The sequence below is a fragment of the Moschus berezovskii genome, chromosome 18, assembly GCF_049115385.1.
Source record: "Moschus berezovskii isolate FMDL1 chromosome 18, NW_MosBer_1.0, whole genome shotgun sequence".
Classification (NCBI taxonomy): Eukaryota; Metazoa; Chordata; class Mammalia; order Artiodactyla; family Moschidae; genus Moschus; species Moschus berezovskii.
Window position 1 is genome coordinate 54,387,596 of NC_142477.1, and position 8,398 is coordinate 54,395,993.

Below are 8,398 nucleotides of genomic sequence, written 5' to 3' on the forward strand. Positions count from 1 at the left end.
TGCCCAGGAGTGGGATTGCTAGGTCGTATGGCAGTTCTATTTCCAGTTTTTTGAGGAATCTCCACACTGTTCTCCATGGTAGCTGTACTAATTTGCATTCCCACCAACAGTGCAAGAGGGTTCCCTTTTCTCCACACCCTCTCCAGCATTTATTGCTTATAGACTTTTAGATAGCAGCCATTCAGACTGGCATGAAATGGTACCTCATTGTGGTTTTGATTTGCATTTCTCTGATTATGAGGGATTTTGAGCATCTTTTCATGTGTTTGTTAGCCATCTGTATGTCTTCTTTAGAGAAATGTCTGTTTAGTTCTTTGGCCCATTTTTTTATTGGGTTGTTTATTTTTCTGGGATCGAGCTACAGGAGTTGCTTGTATATTTTTGAGATTAATCCTTTGTCAGTTGCTTCATTTGCTATTATTTTTTCCCATTCTGAAGACTGTCTTTTCACCTTGCTTATAGTTTCCTTTGCTGTGCAGAAGCTTTTAATTTTAATTAGGTCCCATTTGTTTATTTTTGCTTTTATTTCCAATATTCTGGGAGGTGGGTCATGGAGGATCCTGTTGTGATTTATGTTGGAGAGTGTTTTGCCTATGTTCTCCTCTAGGAGTTTTATAGTTTCTGGTCTGACATTTAGATCTTTAATCCATTTTGAGTTTATTTTTGTGTACGTTGTTAGGGAGTGTTCTAGTTTCATTCTTTTACAAGTGGTTGACCAGTTTTCCCAGCACCACTTGTTAAAGAGATTGTCTTTTCTCCATTTTATATTCTTGCCTCCTTTGTCAAAGATAAGGTGTCCATAGGTGCGTGGATTTATCTCTGGGCTTTCTATTCTGTTCCATTGATCTATATTTCTGTCTTTATTCCAATACCATACTGTCTTGATGACTGTGGCTTTGTAGTAGAGTCTGAAGTCCGGCAGGTTGATTCCCCCAGTTCCGTTCTTCTTTCTCAAGATTGCTTTGGCTATTTGAGATTTTTTGTATTTCCATACAAATTGTGAGATTATTTGTTCTAGTTCTGTGAAAAATACCATTGGTAGCTTGATAGGGATTGCATTGAATCTATAAACTTGACAAACTCAGAGAAATAAACATTTCAATAGGGTGAATATTGCTAAATCATATCTCAACAAACCTCAAAGAATAAGCAATATAAAATACATTTCTGTAATTTAAATAATAATATTATCCTAAAATGTTTTAAAACACACTTGTAAAAATTCAAATGAATGAAAATAGCAAGTTTTAAAAATAAATAAGTGTGAAGAAAACATAGGTAGTACTCTCTTTGATAAAGGTCATAGTAATACTTTTTAAGCTCTCTCTCTTTAGGCAAAGGAAAACAAAGCAAAATCAAACAAATGGGACTATCCAAACTAAAAATCTTTTGCACAGTGAAGGAAACTATCAAAAAAGGAAAATGTTATCCCACTGTATGGGAGAAGATACTTGCAAAAAATATATCTAAGTGATTAATTTCCAAAATATTCAAAGAACTCATACAACTCAACAACAACAAAAATCAAATAACTTGACTTAAAAATGGCAAAGGATATGAACAGACATTTTTCCAAAGAAGACATACAGATAGCCAACTGTCACATGAAGGTGTTTAATATAACTAATCATCAGAGAAATGCAAATGAAAACCACAGTGAGATATCACCTCACATCTGTCAGAATGACTATTACCCAAAGGGCAGTAAGTAACAAATGTTGGTGAGTATGTGTAAGAAAGGAAAATCTTGTGCACTATTGGTGGGAAGGTTAATTGATATAGCCACTGTGGAAAACAGTATGGAGATTCCTTGAAAATTAAAAATAGAGCTACAATCGGTTCAATTCAGTTCAATCACTCAGTCATGTCTGACTCTTTGCGACCCCATAGACTACCATACTATCTAGCGATTTCACCCTTGAGTATTTATCTGAAGGAAAAAACCTCACTAATTTGAAAAGATACATGCACCCCTGTGTTCATTGCATAGCCAAGATATAGAACTACCTAAGTGTCCATCAATAGGTAGATGGGTAAAGAAGATATAGATGCAGAATGAAATATTACTTAGCCACAAAAAATGAACTCTTGTCATTTGAGACAGCATGATGGACTGGGAGGGTACTGTGCTAAGTTAAATAAGTCATACAGAGGTAGACAAATACTGTATTGATTTCACTTACAAGTGGGATCTAAAAAACAAAACAAATGAACAAACATAATAAAACAGAGACTCATAGATACAGAAAACAAACAGATCGCTGCCAGAGAAGAAGGAAAGAAAAATAAATATGTGCTTATTTTTCTTAGATTTGTATACACATTTAGATTGTAGTTAACAAACTAACCTTAAAATATCACGTATTTACTACTATCCTAATGTGTGTGACTTTCCATACCAGTGTGAGGGCACCCAAAATGGTCTACACTGCAATCATGGAGACAAGCCCCTTACCACAGGCTTGGAGGTATGGCAATGTTTAATTGCTACAGCTATTTCTAAATGGTTATGTTTATAAGTACTCTCAATTTTTTAGCGTATGTACTGAACTGGTGACAATCCAGGCTAGAACCAGTGGTGGCTCACACTTTGTATAAGTTTGGTTTAAATTTCTCTTCCTTTGACTCTTACCACGATGCTTCCTTCCTACCATCCAGGTCTCAGCTCAGAGAGGCCTTACCCAAACTCTAAATTCTATGTAAGCTGACTCCTTGCCCAACTCCAATTGCAGTTAATAAAATGTCTTCATTTTCCCTTCTGTGACTGTCACTATCTGTAATTACTGTGCATTTCATTATGTCTTCATTATCTGTATCCCTGAGCTGTCATTCCCCAGACTTCTCAGTGTGCTTCAGTGGACTTTCAAATGCCTGAGTCTACATTCCTGGCCTGAGGGCATTTTTCCAGAAGGCTGAAGGCCACTATGCCAGCTCTGGGGGTCAAGCCAGAAATGCCAGGGAGCTATTAATTCCCTCCCCCAGCCCACAGCGGCCCTCAACCAGTGACTCTTGGGAGCTGGTCTATAAACTCTAGCTGCTTTGCTTTTAGATGTAATGATTCTGACATGTGCTGTTTCACACCATTTGCCAACATTTCCCTTTACAGATTAAGTTCTGCTGCCACCTGCAATAACTGACTTAATAACATTCTTTTTATGGGCTGCCATTCCCCTCCTGTATGACATCCACCCATCCACCTTTCCTTCTCATATTTCTTGTATTTCTCAGTAAGTCACTTGCATTGGAATCATTGTCCCAGGATCTTCTTCTGGGAAAGATGAGGACATTTCTCCAGTAGATGATAAACTTCATAAAGACCCTTGTCTACTTTGCCCTCTGTGTGACTCCAGTCCAGTTGAGTGAGGCACAAAGGGAGTGCTAATAAATATTTAGTGAATGAAGGACTCACTGGTGGACTTCCCTTGCCAAAGTCGATGACGTGTTTGCTGTTCATTGACAATGTTGCATTAGAACTCAATTAACCATTGCATATTGGAGTACTTTCTTACTAAGAACTTTCTGGTGAGTTCTTCTGATAACCTTGACATTTTCCTATGTAAACAAAAAAGCATGTATTTGTGAATTTCAGATGTGCTGCCATATTTCAATAATATTCTGATAGTGTTGTAAACTGAGGGTGAACTTCCAGAGAGGTTTCAGGTATTCCTACATTTTATTTAGGTGAAACCAGAGCCTTCACCGGGATGAGCTCCAGTTAAGGAAGTGGGAGCTACAATGGCAGCATGCAGGCAGTGACGGGCCTGGGCATCAGACAGCCCTGAGTTTAAGTTCCAGCTCAGCACATTTCTTTGTGATATTGAGCAAATTACTTAGCCACAGTTATGAATGAGGATAAAAAATATTTATCTCATAGGGTTGTTGTAAGAATTAAAACCCAATAAAGTATGCAAAGTGCAATTGTGAGAAATTGGGATTATGCATTTGTTTTAAAGAAATCTGTTGAAGTCACTTAACTATTTTACTGAAAAATGCCCTTAGGTTTATTTCTGATTTTAGAAGGCTGTGCATAGCCTTTTTTCCTGGTTAAGTAAAAGGAGACCAAGGAAAATCAGTAGGTTAATTATTCATAAGACTAACAAAGTGAATCTCTTAAAACAAACATGGTTACAACCTTAAGGGACCAAATATAGTTCTCTACCACAAACTTTCTAAAATCTATAAATTCTTATAACAAATAAAAGGTTGTAAATTCAGAAGTCCTTGGATCTATCAACACGAACTTTCAATATTTTATCATGTTTCCCTGTAATGAGCAGACTCTATAATGCCAAGGTGACAGGTAAGTGCAGCTTAAACTTATATTTTTTGATAACCGGCATGTAATTTTTTTGAAATTCTTTATCTTGAAATTGACTTAAAGGCCAATAACTAACCATTACTTGACATTCTTAAAGTAGTTCAGTCAATATCTTCTTAATATAAAACTTATCATTAAGATTCATGATATATAACTTTAATTAAAATTTTAATCAATTCTGACTTAAATAATTCAGACTTTTTCATGTTTCTACAGTACTTGCTATCAACTGAATACTTACGGTCCTCCAAATTTTGTATGTTGAAACCTAGTCCCCAGTATGGTGCTATTAGAAGGCCTTTGGATGGTAATTAGATTATGAGGGTGGAGCCTGCATAAATAGGATTAGTGCTCTTACAAAGACTATTTTTTTTGAGATTTCAATTAATTCTTACAAGTAATCATTTCAGAACTTCTAGAGTGTCTACCTGTACTGTTCAAGAAGGTAGCTGCAAGCTAATATATATGGCTATTGAACATTTAAAATGTGGCTAGTCCAAATTGAGATATGCTTTAAGTGTAAAATGCATACTGAATTTTGAAGACTTCAGTTCAGTTCAGTTCAGTCGCTCAGTTGTGTCTGACTCTCTGCAACCCCATGAGTCACAGCACGCCAGGCCTCCCTGTCCATCACCAACTCCCGGAGTTCACTCAAACTCATGTCCATTGAGTCAGCGATGCCATCCAACCATCTCATTCTCTGTCGTCCCCTTCTCCTCCGGCCCCCAACCTTTCCCAGCATCAGAGTCTTTTCCAGTGAGTCAACTCGTCGCATGAGGTGGCCAAAGTATTGCAGTTTCAGCTTTAGCATCAGTCCTTCCAATGAACACCCAGGATTGATCTCCTTTAGAATGGACTGGTTGGATCTCCTTGCAGTCCAAGGGACTCTCAAGAGTCTTCTATAGCACCATAGTTCAAAAGCATCAATTCTTTGGCGATCAGTATCTGGTACTGGCTACTGACTATGTGCCATTGTTTTGGCACTGTGAGAGTAGACCTGTCTTTCAACTGCCTTCTGGGAATGTAGAACTTGGTTGAGAGTGTAAAACTAACCTGATAATATCACAAATTAATATCAGTCAGAGAGAGGTGTCCACCTGTAATGTATGACTGAGTGCTAAATAGGGTAAGATTGAAATTTTCCAAGTCTTTTTCTCGGACAATTTCAACCTTACCCTATTTGTAATTAGAGAATATTCTCTCTTTGTAATTAGAGAATATTTTGAGTTCTTGACATGATAAGTCCCTGACACATAGTAAGTGTTAAATGTTTGTTTGGAGTAGTAAGACCAAAGTGATATGAGAATTGTCCTAAGGAAAACACACACTCATATTTTATATGCAGGCTATTTTATAGGGAGAGAGTTCATACTGTTGTTTCATTATATGAAAACTGGGTATAGGTGGAAATCTAAAGTCTTCTTTGAAGACTTAGTATGAAACAACACAAAAGGTCCCCTTCATAAATTTAATATTAATTACATGTTATTGTTGTTCAGTCGCTAAGTTTTGTCTGACTCATTGTGACCCCATGGACTGTAGCACCCCAGGCTCCTCTGTCCTCCAGTATCTCCCAGAGCGTGCTCAAATTCATGTCCATTGAGTCAGTGATTAATTACATATTATGATGATAATATTTTAGACATATTGGGTTAAATACAATAAATCACTAAAATTAATTTTACCTGCTTCTTTTTACTTAGCTTCAAATATGTTTACTAGAAAAATTAATATTACACATACAACCTGCACTTCATTGCCCTGTGCTATTTTACAGGATCTTGGAAGAATCTTTAGGAAAGTCTGGTTAGCTGACTGGCTCAGCCATATTTCTTATTGTCAGCAGGACTGATGGGCCACAATTTGAAAGAGGGTAGAGAAGGAGGAAAGGAAGCATGGCCATACTGAAGATCGCGGAAGACTGAAGAGCCCAGAGAGGCCAGTATCATCATTTTCATTGTTACCATCACTATTGTGTAACCCAGGAATCAATCACCCACCCTTCAAGCATCACCTTTCTTTTTTTATCAATCTACAGGCTGCCTTGGGCTTCCCTGGTGGCTCAGTGGTAAAGAATGTGGGTTCAATCCCAGGGTTGGGAAGACCCCCTGGAGGAGGGCACAGCAACCCACTCAAGTATTCTTGCCTGGAGAATCCCATGGACAGAGGAGCCTGGCGGGCTGCAGTCCATGGGTTTGTCACGAGTCTGACATGTCTGAAGTGACTGAGCACACACGCATGCACGCACAGGCTGCCTTAGCTTAGGTCTCTGTGGAACTGGAGTTTCTTCTTGGTGATATATTTCTTCTTGCCACTTCTAGCCCCTCATCTCCTTCTCACCCTGAAGCTCCCCGATCTGATCCTTGATTGAATGCTTCTATGGCAACAACACAGTTGGGGATGAAGAAGCAGTGGCCGCTCAAAAATATTCTCAACTGTGAAGAACAGTGGACCACATGATAAAGGAGCCCTTGATGCTATCCTTGGAGTCAAGGACTTCATAAAGCACTTTTAAATCTGTTCCTTTAAAAATCAGTGGATACTGTTCATAAGCTAATTAAGGCCTATTCTATTAATAAGCAAGTCCATATGGGTTCCCCTGGTGGCGCAGTGGTAAAGAACCCATCTCAATGCAGGAGATGCAGGTTCAACCCCTGGGTCAGAAAGATCTCCTGGAGAAAGAAATGGCAACCCAATCCAGTATTCTTGCCTGGGAAATCCCGTAGACAGAAGGAGCCTGGTGGGCTACAGCCCATAGGGTTGTAAAAGAGTCATAAAAGGTTGTAAAAGTGACTAAACAACAACAAGAAAGCCCATATACTTAAGAATTCCACTGTTTTACCCTGAACTGTATTTTTTCTAAAATCCTGGAAGAACACTATTGAAAATTGAGGATACCTATCACTTTAGATTTCCACCTATACCCATTTTCATATAGTGAAACAACAGTATGAACTCTCTCCCTATAAAATAGACTGCATATAAAATATGAGTGTGTGTTATCCTTAGGACACTTCTCATATCGCTTTGGTCTTACTACTCCAAACAAACATTTAACACTTACTATGTGTCAGGGACTTATCATGTCAAGAACTCAAAATATCCTCTAATTACAAAGAGAGAATGTTCTCTAATTACAAATAGGGTAAGGTTAAAATTGTCCGAGAAAAAGACTTGGAAAATTTCAACCTTACCCTATTTAGCACTCAGTCATACATTACAGGTGGACACCTCTCTGACTGATATTAATTTGTGATATTATCAGGTTAGTTTTACACTCTCAACCAAGTTCTACATTCCCAGAAGGCAGTTGAAAGACAAGTCTACTCTCACAGTGCCAAAACAATGGCACATAGTCAGTAGCCAGTACCAGATACTGTTTTGCTAAATTCTAAATGTTAAGTGCCCAAATGGACAAACCCAACTTTTGGCAAAATGGTGAAGTAGGTGATGGAAGCCTCTGTCTCCAGATTCAGTCTTTCTCTCTCCCTTATCCAGTCAGCACAGTCCCATTCCTGGGTAGTGCAGATACCCCATCTCTGGCTTTGTCCTATGTTTTCCTTTTATTTTTAGTTTCCAAACTACTATAACCTTTTCTTTCTCATGCACATCATGATGGGAATTTGGTGAGTACTGGGCATTTCTAGCATGCTCAAGTTAATCTGTAGCAATGACTTTATTTATTCATCAATTATATGATAAATATTTACTGAACACTAACTGTGTATCAAACAATGGTTTTGGTGCTAGGGACATAGTGATGACCAAAATAGAGATGAGATCCCCATTTATGAGAAACTTTCAGTTCAGAGATGATTTAGGAGGGCTCTTCTGTGGCTCCCTGGCATTTCAGAGAGCTTGGGTGCTTTTCTCGGTCACCAGAAGGCTGGGGAAGTATCTCTGAGTGATTGACCCTCCACATAACTGGGCAGAAAGAATGTTCTTTCTTTTATCCCTCTTTCCTATTGACCAATGCTGCTCCTCTGCTCTTTAAGAGACAGGTTTGATAATATACATGCTACAATGCCGTTCTCCCCAATCATCCCACCTTCACCCTATCCCACAGAGTCCCAAAGACTG